Source organism: Sander lucioperca, chromosome 4 (genome assembly GCF_008315115.2).
Source record: "Sander lucioperca isolate FBNREF2018 chromosome 4, SLUC_FBN_1.2, whole genome shotgun sequence".
Classification (NCBI taxonomy): domain Eukaryota; kingdom Metazoa; phylum Chordata; class Actinopteri; order Perciformes; family Percidae; genus Sander; species Sander lucioperca.
Genome location: NC_050176.1, coordinates 28,542,613 through 28,559,293, shown reverse-complemented (window position 1 = coordinate 28,559,293; position 16,681 = coordinate 28,542,613).

Below are 16,681 nucleotides of genomic sequence, written 5' to 3'. Positions count from 1 at the left end.
ACACACACATAGACACACACACACACAAAGACACAGACACGCTGCAGTCGTGTCCGACTCAGTCTGAGACCAACAAAGTCTCTTTAAAGTTTGGGTTGAGGTATTGATTTTTTAGAGTATTCAAGACTCACCTGACTTCTTCTGAACATCTTTGCTGAGCTCCAGCTGGCTGCAGTGATGTCACAGACATCACATGTTTCTCACTGATTATTTCCGTTTAATGTTCAGGTTCAGTTTGGATAATAACCGTGTGGAACAGGATGTGGAGGTCTGAACACGGAACAGAACGATATCATGAATTCAGATGTTTTCAGACTGAATTCAGATGTTTTCAGACTGAGTTCAGATGTTTCCAGATGTTTCAGACTGAGTTCAGATGTTTTCAGACTGAGTTCAGATGTTTCCAGATGTTTTCAGACTGAGTTCAGATGTTTTCAGACTGAGTTCAGATGTTTCCAGATGTTTCCAGACTGAGTTCAGATGTTTCCAGACTGAGTTCAGATGTTTCCAGATGTTTCAGACTGAGTTCAGATGTTTTCAGACTGAGTTCAGATGTTTCAAGATGTTTCCAGACTGAGTTCAGATCATTTCAGACTGAGTTCAGATGTTTCCAGATGTTTCAGACTGAGTTCAGATGTTTCCAGACTGAGTTCAGATGTTTTCAGACTGAGTTCAGATGTTTCCAGATGTTTCCTGACTGAGTTCAGATGTTTCCAGACTGAGTTCAGATGTTTCCAGATGTTTCAGACTGAGTTCAGATGTTTTCAGACTGAGTTCAGATGTTTCCAGATGTTTTCAGACTGAGTTCAGACTGAGTTAAGATGTTTCCAGATGTTTCCAGACTGAGTTCAGATGTTTCCAGACTGAGTTCAGATGTTTCCAGACTGAGTTCAGATGTTTTCAGACTGAGTTCAGATGTTTCCAGATGTTTCAGACTGAGTTCAGATGTTTCCAGATGTTTTCAGACTGAGTTCAGATATTTCCAGATGTTTTCAGACTGAGTTCAGACTGAGTTCAGATGTTTCCAGATGTTTCAGACTGAGTTCAGATGTTTCCAGATGTTTCCAGACTGAGTTAAGATGTTTCCAGATGTTTCCAGACTGAGTTCAGATGTTTCCAGATGTTTTCAGACTGAGTTCAGACTGAGTTCAGATGTTTTCAGATGTTTCAGACTGAGTTCAGACTAGAGATGTTCCAATACCAGTATCGGTATCGGCTCCGATACTGCCTAAAATGCTGGTATCGGTATCGGGAAGTACTGGAGTTAATGCACCGATGCGATACCACGTAATAAAGCCCTAAAGAAAATCTACGTGAAAGTAGTTTATTTATGTTCTTTTTCCGTTATAACTGACTGCCAAACTGCAGAATAAAAGAAAGTTCTGTGGCATTCATGTTTCACAAAGAGTTTAACCTGAGCCAGAGATAGATAGAATACAAAGATAGAAATAATATCACATCTATACAGGGATAGTAGTATACAGCTGTTATACATCATATCATCTATACAGAGATAGTAGTATACAGTTGTTATACATCATATCATCCATACAGGGATAGTAGTATACAGCTGTTATACATCATATCATCATACAGAGATAGTAGTATACAGCTGTTATACATCATATCATCATACAGAGATAGTAGTATACAGCTGTTATACATCATATCATCCATACAGGGATAGTAGTATACAGCTGTTATACATCATATCATCTATACAGAGATAGTAGTATACAGTTGTTATACATCATATCATCCATACAGGGATAGTAGTATACAGCTGTTATACATCATATCATCATACAGAGATAGTAGTATACAGCTGTTATACATCATATCATCTATACAGAGATAGTAGTATACAGTTGTTATACATCATATCATCCATACAGGGATAGTAGTATACAGCTGTTATACATCATATCATCCATACAGGGATAGTAGTATACAGCTGTTATACATCATATCATCTATACAGAGATAGTAGTATACAGCTGTTATACATCATATCACATCCATACAGAGATAGTAGTATACAGCTGTTATACATCATATCATCCATACAGGGATAGTAGTATACAGCTGTTATATATCATATCATCCATACAGGGATAGTAGTGTACAGCTGTTATATATCATATCATCATACAGAGATAGTAGTATACAGCTGTTATACATCATATCACATCCATAGAGAGATAGTAGTATACAGCTGTTATACATCATATCATCCATACAGGGATAGTAGTATACAGCTGTTATATATCATATCATCATACAGAGATAGTAGTATACAGTTGTTATACATCATATCATCATACAGAGATAGTAGTATACAGCTGTTATACATCATATCATCATACAGAGATAGTAGTATACAGCTGTTATACATCATATCATCATACAGAGATAGTAGTATACAGCTGTTATACATCATATCATCCATACAGAGATAGTAGTATACAGCTGTTATACATCATATCATCCATACAGGGATAGTAGTATACAGCTGTTAAAACATAATAAAATATATGACACAATGGTATCGGATCGGTACTCTGTATCGGCCGATACGCAAGTTCAGGTATCAGAATCGGTAATGGGGAAGCAAAAAATGGTATCGGGCCATCTCTAGTTCAGACTGAGTTCAGACTCGACTGCTGGAAGAACCTGAAGATCCAAACATTAGCCTGCAGTCCAAACTTCTTTAAATATTAAGACATACCTTTGCATCAGACACAAAACGTCTCTGAACAGTCACAGGTGTTTCCAGGTAACCTGTCTGATTGGACGCACATTCTATCTCTAAACGGTGTCACCATGTTGCTATGGTTTCCAGGTTAAAGGCCATGTTTCCTGTGAACGGTGTGAAACAGCTTTGATTTTGGTTTTCTCTCGTTTGGTGGCTGGATCAGCTGCAGGGCTGGCTAACCAATTCAACAAGTATCGAGTATCGAAAAATTCCTCGTCATTCAATACCAAATGTCAATCCCTAAGGAGTTAATCTCATCAGCGTCAGGGAGCCAATCCGCACGCAGCATGCTTCTACCAAGATGTAATAGTGTCTGTGATTGGCTGTCTGACGTGTCTTACACGTTGTAGAGACACGCAGGAGAAAGTCTCCGTTACACAGACGCTCACGTAGTCGCAGCTGAAACATCCATACGTCGTTTAGGAACCGGTATCAAAGTCACAGTCTTGGTATCGGTACCGGTGTCAAACGTTTTAATCTGATACCCAGCCCTAGTTACAGCTGGTAGCCAATCAGCAGAGACGTGCCTGTAAACTCGTGGTAATGAAAAGGCCGAGCGCTCACAGCAGGGTGTGTTGGGGCTGAGCGTGGCCCTGGTCTGGAATCTATCAGGTATGTGAAGTTTCAGGCAGATTGGAAAATGTAAAGGGAAGGCTTCCTGTGTTATGGCGTGTTATGGCGTGGCACGGACCGGCCTCCGTGCCACACCGGCATCCTGAACATCTTGACATGCTGCTGGCCCAATTTGAGAAGGATGCTTTAAATCCTCCTGGAGGAGTTTGAAAAGGTCCCATACCTGCAAAGGGCCTAAAACGGCGTGTTATCACATGACCTATGACATCATCATTAGAGCTATCGAAACTTCCTTCGCAATTTAAGGTGACATCAGTCTGAGGATTATTCCAACCAAAAATGAGAGAAATACAATTAACCCCCTAGGAGGAGTTCGAAATAATTTGCATAAAAATCCGTTAAAGGTGTGAGTGACTGAAACACTGCAGCTGTTTGGATCCCAGAGTTCATCCGCACACACACATGTAAATATGAAGAAGTGTTTTTTACCTGATAAGAGAATATATGAAGTCATTGAAGTAGTGTTACTGTATGTACGAGTTGTTGTTGAAATGCATTCAGCCATCGGCCTGCGAGCTGAGCCACTGACTCGGACCCAAAAACCCCCGGAGTTTTTAAAGAGTTTAAAAACCTGTGGAAACAAATGTGTTCGTCCAGATAAAACGTGGAAGATTTACGACAGAACAGCCAAGAGTCCCTTTACTCATCACCCTAAGAACTGAGATCAGAGCTGTCTCTTCGCTGCCTTGCCTTCTTCTCTCTCTCTGACAGGAAGACCAGGTGATCAGATGGATTACAAACTGCCTGAATGCTGCTCTTTGGTCCTTTATTATTTATTAAATTTAGGAGTCAATGTTGAGTCATCATCAGTCGCTGACCTGTAGCCAGCTCCATGCCTCGTCTGTACCCTCCGATACCCCCTAATGTATCTCTGATACCCCCTTATGTGTCTCTGATACCCCCTAATGTATCTCTGATACCCACTAACAGCTGATTCATCAGATATGTCTGATCACCAGACCCAAACAGAATCTGTGGATTTCTTTTACATGTTTTAGCTGTGATCCAGGATGAAATCTGTAGAATTTAGCGTTTACTATTTTCTGATTTGGGTGGACATGTGTTAACATTATGAGTTTTATTTTATTTTGTTTAAAATTCTGCGTCTGCATATTGTGTCTGGCCAGTTTATCAGGTATTTCTGATCAGATGTTAGCATTTATCCCCTCAACTTGTTCTCACTCCCAACTCGTAAAATACTGACACTTGGTCATTGCCTCTCAGCGTCAGATAGCGTCTCCTTTAGACGCTATCTACGGTATGGGACGCACCGGGCAGAGCAGCAGTATATATAGGGTTAGTAGTAATAGTATATATGTAGTATGTAGACAGACATCAGTAGAGATTAGTATGTAGAGAGACAGCAGTAGAGAGTAGTATGTAGAGAGACAACAGTAGAGAGTAGTATGTAGAGAGACAACAGTAGAGAGTAGTATGTAGAGAGACAACGGTAGAGAGTAGTATGTAGAGAGACAACAGTAGAGAGTAGTATGTATAGAGACAACAGTAGAGAGTAGTAAAAAGGACCCCCTTGAAAATGAGATGGTACATCTCAAGGGGCTATCCAAAATAAAGAAAGAATAGTATGTAGAGAGACAACAGTAGAGAGTAGTATGTAGAGAGACAACAGTAGAGAGTAGTATGTAGAGAGACAGCAGTAGAGAGTAGTATGTAGAGAGACAACAGTAGAGAGTAGTATGTAGAGAGACAACGGTAGAGAGTAGTATGTAGAGAGACAACGGTAGAGAGTAGTATGTAGAGAGACAACAGTAGAGAGTAGTATGTAGAGAGACAGCAGTAGAGAGTAGTATGTAGAGAGACAACAGTAGAGAGTAGTATGTAGAGAGACAACAGTAGAGAGTAGTATGTAGAGAGACAACAGTAGAGAGTAGAGAGACAGCAGTAGAGAGTAGTATGTAGAGAGACAACAGTAGAGAGTAGTATGTAGAGAGACAGTAGAGAGTAGAGAGACAACAGTAGAGAGTAGTATGAAGAGAGACAACAGTAGAGAGTAGTATGTAGAGAGACAACAGTAGAGAGTAGTATGAAAGATGGTTGGTTGGGGGGGGGGGGGGGATGTGTCTCCAACTCAGGACTTTTCCCCCAGGAGACCGGGGTTCATGTCCCGTTCTTGTCCCCCGTGTCACTGAAATGTACATTTTTCCTAAACCTTACTGTCCCGTTCTTGTGCCACATGTCAGTTAAACGTACGTCCCGGCCCAGAGGGTCTAAATGTGACGCTAAAGGCGACTTCTTGTGTCAACAACAAACGCCAAAGTCCCCTGACCAAGCATTGCTGGGAGTGAGAATGTGTTGATACCCTCTTAAACTATCAAATCCTTGGATGCCTTTTCTACGAACTCTCCTTGTGATGCCCCTCCTGAACCCTCTTACATCCCATCATACCTCTCTGATATCCCATCATACCCCTCTTATATCCCATCATACCCCTCTTATATTCCATCTTACCCCTCTTATATCCCATCATACCTCTCTTATATCCCATCATACCTCTCTTATATCCCATCATACCCCTCTTATATCCCATCATACCTCTCTTATATCCCATCATACCCCTCTGATATCCCATCATACCCCTCTGATATCCCATCATACCCCTCTCAGGGTACCCTCGGGTCTAAAAAGTATTAAAAAGTTTTAGGTTTAATACTCTAAAACTAAGGCCTTGAAAGTGTAACATTACAGAACAAAGGTCTTAAATATTTCTTGTCCTTTCATAGGATTAAATAAATGCCGTAACATCATAAAGAAATGTTTTGTGTGGGTAAAATTTGGATGTTATATGTCCGTGTATTTATTTAGTATTTTCAGTTTCATAGCATAAGAGCTCTTAATGTGACGAATATTTTGTTCATTTTGTTGTATTATTTGATGGTGTATGTATAGTATAGATACATATCTAACATTAACTGTCAGTATAACCAAAACAATTCACAATCGAGTGTTACCAACGCGGACAAAATAACATTTCAAAGTATTAATACTTCCATTCAAAACGTCACTTTTGTCAATATTTTCCATAAAGTTACTTGCAGCTGAAATGCATTCAAATTCATGTTGTTTATATCTGTGGGATGAATGTAGTATGGAGCGGAGATTAAGGTCCCATAATGCAATTCAAAATGTAAATAAACAGAAATACACCCTTCAATCAAGTGCTGTGGATAATGTGTACAAATGTTAATGCAGAGATATTTCTTAGACTGTACCACATTAAAACTTCTAATAAGGCGAAAAAGTCAACAAAAAAAAAAAACGTCAGAGAAAGCAGTCAGAATCTTTAAAAAAAATGTGCAAATTTCTTTCGACCTTTCCACCATGTATTCGTTGGTTTCCACCTTGGCTTTTTCACCACTTTTTTCTAGCTTTCTAAAGACAACAGTAAAGAGTAGTATGTAGAGAGACAGCGGTAGAGAGTAGTATGTAGAGAGACAACAGTAGAGAGTAGTATGTAGAGAGACAACAGTAGAGAGTAGTATGTAGAGAGACAGCAGTAGAGAGTAGTATGTAGAGAGACAACAGTAGAGAGTAGTATGTAGAGAGACAGCGGTAGAGAGTAGTATGTAGAGAGACAGCAGTAGAGAGTAGTATGTAGAGAGACAACAGTAGAGAGTAGTATGTAGAGAGACAACAGTAGAGAGTAGTATGTAGAGAGACAGCAGTAGAGAGTAGTATGTAGAGAGACAACAGTAGAGAGTAGTATGTAGAGAGACAGCGGTAGAGAGTAGTATGTAGAGAGACAACAGTAGAGAGTAGTATGTAGAGAGACAGCGGTAGAGAGTAGTATGTAGAGAGACAACAGTAGAGAGTATTATGTAGAGAGACAACAGTAGAGAGTAGTATGTAGAGAGACAACAGTAGAGAGTAGTATGTAGAGAGACAGCAGTAGAGAGTAGTATGTAGAGAGACAGCAGTAGAGAGTAGTATGTAGAGAGACAGCGGTAGAGAGTAGTATGTAGAGAGACAACAGTAGAGAGTAGTATGTAGAGAGACAGCAGTAGAGAGTAGTATGTAGAGAGAGAGTAGTATGTAGAGAGACAACAGTAGAGTAGTATGTAGAGAGACTACAGTAGAGAGACTACAGTAGAGAGTATGATGTAGAGAGACAACAGTAGAGAGTAGTATGTAGAGAGACAACAGTAGAGTAGTATGTAGAGAGACAGCAGTAGAGAGTAATATGTAGAGAGACAGCAGTAGAGAGTAGTATGTAGAGAGACAGCAGTAGAGAGTAGTATGTAGAGAGACAACAGTAGAGAGTAGTATGTAGAGAGACAACAGTAGAGAGACAACAGTAGAGAGTAGTATGTAGAGAGACAACAGTAGAGAGTAGTATGTAGAGAGACAGCGGTAGAGAGTAGTATGTAGAGAGACAACAGTAGAGAGTATTATGTAGAGAGACAACAGTAGAGAGTAGTATGTAGAGAGACAACAGTAGAGAGTAGTATGTAGAGAGACAACAGTAGAGAGTAGTATGTAGAGAGACAGCAGTAGAGAGTAGTATGTAGAGAGACAACAGTAGAGAGACAACAGTAGAGAGTATGATGTAGAGAGACAACAGTAGAGAGTAGTATGTAGAGAGACAACAGTAGAGAGTAGTATGTAGAGAGACAACAGTAGAGTAGTATGTAGAGAGACAGCAGTAGAGAGTAGTATGTAGAGAGACAGCAGTAGAGAGTAGTATGTAGAGAGACAGCAGTAGAGAGTGGTATGTAGAGAGACAACAGTAGAGAGTATTATGTAGAGAGACAACAGTAGAGAGTAGTATGTAGAGAAACAACAGTAGAGAGTAGTATGTAGAGAGACAGCAGTAGAGAGTAGTATGTAGAGAGAGAGTAGTATGTAGAGAGACAACAGTAGAGAGACAACAGTAGAGTAGTATGTAGAGAGACTACAGTAGAGAGACAAAAGTAGATAGTATGATGTAGAGAGACAACAGTAGAGAGTAGTATGTAGAGAGACAACAGTAGAGTAGTATGTAGAGAGACAGCAGTAGAGAGTAATATGTAGAGAGACAGCAGTAGAGAGTAGTATGTAGAGAGACAGCAGTAGAGAGTAGTATGTAGAGAGACAGCAGTAGAGAGTAGTATGTAGAGAGACAGCAGTAGAGAGTAGTATGTAGAGAGACAACAGTAGAGAGTAGTATGTAGAGAGACAACAGTAGAGAGACAACAGTAGAGAGTAGTATGTAGAGAGACAACAGTAGAGAGTATGATGTAGAGAGACTCTCTACCGTTGTCTATGGACTTTTCGGTCCAGTGGAAAAGTTTTTTGAATGGATATTAGCAGAGATAGGTTGAGTCATAGCTGATATTATTAGACATTAACTCATGTTATACTAGACGTTCATTAACGTTGACTGCGGAGAACCGAATGTGACGCTAATCTAACATTAGCTATATGAGTTGTGCAATTTTGCGTCATCTAGCTACAGGTGCAGAGGGAAACCACGATCAGTCAGCGCCACAGCTGAAGGCAACAGTGATGACTATCACCTACACACAACGGTGAAGACGATTTTCAGGTAACTTTAAAACATTTGTAATTTATGTGATTGCGTCTGCTGTGTATTCATTTTCTATGGCATTTTAAAAGTTGAAAGATTTTGCATGAACTTTAGGCTAATTTTCATTCATTGCTGCACTATGTAACTGTAAAATCACATGAATAAAATGTTCAACTATCAGACTAAGGTAAGCCTTCATGTTGTGGCACAGCCATACACTTTTAGTTAAAGCTGCTGGGCTTATTGTTTTTGGGTTGTTGTTGTTGAGACATGACCTTAATTACTTTTTTCTGCTTTCTGGCTTTTTTTGAGAAAGAGTGCATCCTGGTGAAGTACAACAGAGAGAAAAGTATGATCCACGCCCATGTGTGTTCTCCCTGCTTCTGGCACCCTTCAGAGAGAAACCTGAGGGACTCATTTTGATGTAAGTGTGAAATTATTATAGTTTGAGGCTTCTGGAAGTGATATTGGTATGTTCTCAACAGTTCAGCCAAGGTCAATGACTATATCAATATTGAACATATTCTGTTGTAAAGCATTGCAAAGAAAGACAAAGACTATAGGAAGGACTACAGTATCAGTTTAACAGTTTAACCTGTGGAGATGTTTATGTGGAAGGCAACAGAAAACATTTCCTTATGAACAGTTTCTTTTTGTGATTTTGTGATTTCAGATATTTAATTGGAAACAACCCAACCAGTGGCACCAAGATGGTAAAGCTGGTCATCCAAAGACATGGTACATGAGAAGAAGAGCTCACATCAATCCTTACGTCTTCTCTCTTCAGGTGATTTTAATGGACTTTGAATGACTTTGAGTGTAAGTCATATGCAAAGATGAGGACTCTTCTCTCTCCCACTATGTGAATGACAATTGTTTGACAATGTTTTATTTTTTCCCCTTTTATTATTATTATTTGAGGTTAAGATTGAAAAAAGGCACTCTTTTAAACAGTTTAAGCTACAATCTTTATGTTTTTTTTGGATTTAACTGTCAAAAAATGCTTACATTTGAATTGTAACGCTCTATTGATTTTAATAAAAGTTTTGCTTTGTTGCAGCTCTGACTCTGGTTTTAATTAACAGGTGAAGATAATCTAATGCAATGGTGTAATTCAAAACACTTTATAATATGTATACTTTGCATGGCTGTTAATGTAAAAAACAAAAAATAACTGTAAAAATGTTCTACAACAACATATTGTATAACAGCTATGTACTGGCAACTCAAGTAGCCAGGTAATATCTGTAATTTAAATAGAATACAAAATTATGTTGTAAACAAGATTACAATTAATTGTTGTTTGTTTTTCTGTTAACAAGTAATTGCTGTAATTTATACACAACAAAAACCTGTAAAAGATATCCTAATAGTAATAGTAGTAATTTATTTTGAACATGTAAAAAATAAAATATATCGTTCATATATATATTAGGGCTGTCAAACGATTACATTTTCTTAATCGCGATTAATTGTTGAATTTCTATAGTTAATCGCGATTAATCGCATGTTTTATCACATGATTAAAATTCTATTATTTTGCATTTCAGAACAGTTTTTAAGTCCATATTAACAATGGAAAGCAATTCTTACAAGTGTATCTTGATTGGGAGTCAAATAAATGCAAACAAAATGACTTTATGAACTTGATTTTAAGATTTGTATTTGTTTATTATATATTTAATCTAGTCACACATTTGAATCTAGAGTCAATATTAAGGTTTGGTATTGTTTGGTTTGGATACCGGTGCTTTTAAAACGGTACCGGTGCCTTAACGGTGCCTGAACCGATACTTTTTAAGAAAGTTAAAAAAAGAAGGGTACTAAACAGTTGGCGACATTAAAGAATGGCTTGTTTATTGCTAAGGCCATATCTTCAAAATTAAATGATTTAATAATAATGTAATCACTATAACAATAACTTATTTCACTAGTAAATAGCTGTTGAATGGCAAAAACAACCACCAGATGGGAAAATGGCATTTAACAAAAACTTTGAATGCACCACGAGGCTGTAAATTACCAGTTTCATTGAACGCACCATCTGTGTTTTTACGACAACAGCAGCTGCAGTTTGTTACATCCCAGTGTCGGAATCCTCTACAGTGAAATACAGACACACTTTACACCGTTTAGCGTTAGCTGTCAGCATTTTAACCATGTTTAATCCAGCTACTAGCTAGCGGTAGGCTAACGTTAGCTGCTGTTGAGTATAGTGTTAACTAGGGTCACGTGCAGCGGCGTTTCTGTTTCCTGTATCGTCTGTTTCAGAGCATCAGAGAGAAGTGCAGACATATCAGTGGCACAAGAATGAGGCACCGAAATCCACGTTGCTATTCCTGCAGCAGCAGGATGTGTTACGAGGAAGTACGGCAAAATAGTAGCCTGTTAGGCACGACGCAAAGCCAAGTGAAGTGAAAATGAATTAATAAATAGCGGCATGCAATTAATACGACTAAAATAAATTAACGCATTATGCTCGGCCCTTAATTGCATTGCGATTAACGCGTTAATGCTGACAGCCCTAATATATGTATAAATATATATATATATATATATATATATATATATATATATATATATATACATACATACATACATACATATATACATATATAAAATTAAAATGACAGATAAATAAGGACATGTACTTCTCAACACAATCTACCAAAATGATTGTAAGTAATTCAAATAAGAAATTCCCATGTTCAAAAAGGAGTAGGAAGAATTTCATAAACAAACATTTCTAGTACTGTACAGTAGAGAGTGGTATGTAGAGAGACAACGGTAGAGAGTAGTATGTAGAGAGACAACAGTAGAGAGTAGTATGTAGAGAGACAACAGTAGAGAGTAGTATGTAGAGAGACAACTGTAGAGAGTAGTATGTAGAGAGACAACGGTAGAGAGTAGTATGTAGAGAGACAACGGTAGAGAGTAGTATGTAGAGAGACAACGGTAGAGAGTAGTATGTAGAGAGACAACGGTAGAGAGTAGTATGTAGAGAGACAACTGTAGAGAGTAGTATGTAGAGAGACAATAGTAGAGAGTAGTAAGTAGAGAGACAACAGTAGAGAGACAACAGTAGAGTAGTATGTAGAGAGACAACAGTAGAGAGTAGTATGTAGAGAGACAACAGTAGAGAGTAGTATGTAGTAGAGAGACAGCAGTAGAGAGTAGTATGTAGAGAGACAGCAGTAGAGAGTAGTATGTAGAGAGACAGTAGAGAGTAGAGAGACAACAGTAGAGAGTAGTATGTAGAGAGACAGCAGTAGAGAGTAGTATGTAGAGAGACAACAGTAGAGAGTAGTATGTAGAGAGACAACAGTAGAGAGTAGTATGTAGAGAGACAACAGTAGAGAGTAGTATGTAGAGAGACAGCAGTAGAGAGTAGTATGTAGAGAGACAACAGTAGAGAGTAGTAAATTTGAGAGACAGCAGTAGAGACTAGTATGTAGAGAGACAACGGTAGAGAGTAGCATGTAGAGAGACAGCAGTAGAGAGACAACAGTAGAGTAGTATGTAGAGAGACAATAGTAGAGAGTAGTATGTAGAGAGACAGCAGTAGAGAGTAGTATGAAAAGAGACAACAGTAGAGAGTAGTATGTAGAGAGAGAAGTAGAGAGTAGTATGTAGAGAGACAGCAGTAGAGAGTTGTATGTAGAGAGACAGCAGTAGAGAGTAGTATGTAGAGAGACAACAGTAGAGAGTAGTATGTAGAGACAACAGTAGAGAGTAGTATGTAGAGAGACAACAGTAGAAAGTAGTATGTAGAGAGACAGCAGTAGAGAGTAGTATGTAAAGAGACAACAGTAGAGAGACAGCAGTAGAGAGACAACAGTAGAGAGTAGTATGTAGAGAGACAACAGTAGAGAGACAACTGTAGAGTAGTATGTAGAGAGACAGCAGTAGAGAGTAGTATGTAGAGAGACAGCAGTAGAGAGTAGTATGAAGAGAGACAACAGTAGAGAGTAGTATGTAGAGAGACAATAGTAGAGAGTAGAGAAACAGCAGTAGAGAGTAGAGAGACAGCAGTAGAGAGTAGTATGTAGAGAGACAGTAGAGAGTAGAGAGACAACAGTAGAGAGTAGTATGTAGAGAGACAGCAGTAGAGAGTAGTATGTAGAGAGTAGAGAGACAACAGTAGAGAGTAGTATGTAGAGAGACAGCAGTAGAGAGTAGTATGTAGAGAGACAGCAGTAGAGAGTAGTATGTAGAGAGACAGCAGTAGAGAGTAGTATGTAGAGAGACAGCAGTAGAGAGTAGTATGTAGAGAGACAACAGTAGAGAGTAGTATGTAGAGAGACAGCAGTAGAGAGTAGTATGTAGAGAGACAACAGTAGAGAGTAGTATGTAGAGAGACAGCAGTAGAGAGTAGTATGTAGAAAGACAATGGTAGAGAGTAGTATGTAGAGAGACAGCAGTAGAGAGACAACAGTAGAGAGTAGTTTGTAGAGAGACAACAGTAGAGAGACAACAGTAGAGTAGTATGTAGAGAGACAATAGTAGAGAGTAGTATGTAGAGAGACAGCAGTAGAGAGTAGTATGAAGAGAGACAACAGTAGAGAGTAGTATGTAGAGAGACAGCAGTAGAGAGTAGTAAGTAGAGAGACAGCAGTAGAGAGTAGTATGTAGAGAGACAACAGTAGAGAGTAGTATGTAGAGAGACAACAGTAGAGAGTAGAGAGACAGCAGTAGAGAGACAGCAGTAGAGAGTAGTATGTAGAGAGACAGTACAGAGTAGAGAGACAACAGTAGAGAGTAGTATGTAGAGAGACAGCAGTATAGAGTAGTATGTAGAGAGACAACAGTAGAGAGTAGTATTTAGAGAGACAACAGTAGAGAGTAGTATGTAGAGGGACAACAGTAGAGAGACAACAGCAGAGAGTAGTATGTAGAGAGACAGCAGTAGAGAGTAGTATGTAGACAGACAACAGTAGAGAGTAGTATGTAGAGACAACAGTTGAGAGTAGTATGTAGAGAGACAACGGTAGAGAGTAGTATGTAGAGAGACAGCAGTAGAGAGACAACAGTAGAGAGTAGTTTGTAGAGAGACAACAGTAGAGTAGTATGTAGAGAGACAATAGTAGAGAGTAGTATGTAGACAACAGTAGAGAGACAACAGTAGAGAGTAGTTTGTAGAGAGACAACAGTAGAGAGACAACAGTAGAGAGTAGTATGTAGAGATACAGCAGTAGAGAGTAGTATGTAGAGAGACAACAGTAGAGAGTAGTATGTAGAGACAACAGTAGAGAGTAGTATGTAGAGAGACAACAGTAGAGAGACAGCAGTAGAGAGACAACAGTAGAGAGTAGTATGTAGAGAGACAACAGTAGAGAGACAACCGTAGAGTAGTATGTAGAGAGACAGCAGTAGAGAGTAGTATGTAGAGAGACAGCAGTAGAGAGTAGTATGAAGAGAGACAACAGTAGAGAGTAGTATGTAGAGAGACAATAGTAGAGAGTAGAGAGACAGCAGTAGAGAGTAGAGAGACAGCAGTAGAGACTAGTATGTAGAGAGACAGTAGAGAGTAGAGAGACAACAGTAGAGAGTAGTATGTAGAGAGACAACAGTAGAGAGTAGTATGTAGAGAGACAACAGTAGAGAGACAACAGTAGAGAGTAGTATGTAGAGATACAGCAGTAGAGAGTAGTATGTAGAGAGACAACAGTAGAGAGTAGTATGTAGAGACAACAGTAGAGAGTAGTATGTAGAGAGACAACTGTAGAGAGTCGTATGTAGAGAGACAGCAGTAGAGAGTAGTATGTAGAGAGACAGCAGTAGAGAGACAACAGTAGAGAGTAGTTTGTAGAGAGACAACAGTAGAGAGACAACAGTAGAGTAGTATGTAGAGAGACAACAGTAGAGAGACAACAGTAGAGTAGTATGTAGAGAGACAGCAGTAGAGAGACAACAGTAGAGTAGTATGTAGAGAGACAACAGTAGAGAGTAGTATGTAGAGAGACAGCAGTAGAGAGTAGTATGTAGAGAGACAGCAGTAGAGAGTAGTATGTAGAGAGACAATAGTAGAGAGTAGAGAGACAGCAGTAGAGAGTAGTATGTAGAGAGACAACAGTAGAGAGTAGTATGTAGAGAGACAACTGTAGAGAGTAGTATGTAGAGAGACAGCAGTAGAGAGTAGTATGTAGAGAGACAGCAGTAGAGAGTAGTATGTAGAGAGACAACAGTAGAGAGTAGTATGTAGAGAGACAACTGTAGAGAGTAGTATGTAGAGAGACAGCAGTAGAGAGTAGTATGTAGAGAGACAACAGTAGAAAGTAGTATGTAGAGAGACAGCAGTAGAGAGTATTATGTAGAGAGACAACGGTAGAGAGTAGTATGTAGAGAGACAACTGTAGAGAGTAGTATGTAGAGAGACAGCAGTAGAGAGTAGTATGTAGAGAGACAACAGTAGAAAGTAGTATGTAGAGAGACAACAGTAGAAAGTAGTATGTAGAGAGACAGCAGTAGAGAGTAGTATGTAGAGAGACAACAGTAGAAAGTAGTATATAGAGAGACAGCAGTAGAGAGTAGTATGTAGAGAGACAACAGTAGAAAGTAGTATGTAGAGAGACAGCAGTAGAGAGTAGTATGTAGAGAGACAACAGTAGAGAGTAGTATGAAAGATGGTTGGTTGGGGGGGGTGGATGTGTCTCCAACTCAGGACTTTCCCTCAGGAGACCAGGGTTCATGTCCCGTTCTTGTCCCCCGTGTCACTGAAATGTACATTTTGTAACCCCCACCCACCATCTTTTCCTAAACCTTACTGTCCCGTTCAGCCCAGAGAGTCTAAATGTGACGCTAAAGGAGACTTTTTGGAGGATCAGCCAACGTTTTTTAGTCTAGGGAGTGTAGTACATTATATAGTGCCGTGCACTGATACACTCAAGGTTAATGAGACGTGAGCAGAGGTACAGTATCAAAGTAGTATGCGATGCGATGTGAGATGTACGCACGTTACTTGAATGGCTTGTGTTCCACTTGGCTATAAGAGTAAAATAAACATCCACTGAGAAATTGGCATCTATTACGGCCATTACAACGAACTATTACAGGGGGGGTGGTCATCCAACTTTTGCATTCATGACAACAGAAAAATTTCACTGTTTAGTTCAAAAACATCCAAAACACCGTACGAAAACATAACGGACTAGACGCAAGCTTTTATTTTGAAAAGTCGAAGCTCAAAAAAACATTTCACAGCCGGGTGATCTCCAGGCTGCAGTCATACCCAACAAAATATCAATCAAATATCCTTTAGGTCCCGGTGATATATATATATATATATATATATATAAACGACAGCCTTTTCAGGACATTTGAGAAGGAAGGAGTGGTAGCATGCAAGCTCCCAAATTGACGCTCGTCTGAGAAATTGAGTTTTGGATAATGTTCAGATTTGGCAGCTTTACCTATATGCTAAAATATACAATGACTAAGGAAGCCTAGTGACGAGTCCATAGCAACCAGTTATTACCCAGAGTGCTTTGCTGAACAGTCTCAATGTTTTATTGTTTTATTTCATATGAATACTAGTTTACTAGAGGAGTAACTTAGTATTTGAAGTAATACAGTAATGCAGGAAGTGTGCATTTAGTTTCCATGCTTATTGAGTTTCCACAACAATGTTAATGAGTAAATCTACTGAAATGGCCCCCACACCATAACAATGTTAGTGAGTAAATCTACTGAAATGGCCCTCACACCATAACAGAGGAGTGTGATGTGTAAGATGAGAGAGCAGAGGTTAAGTCATGTGAACAGTGGTTATC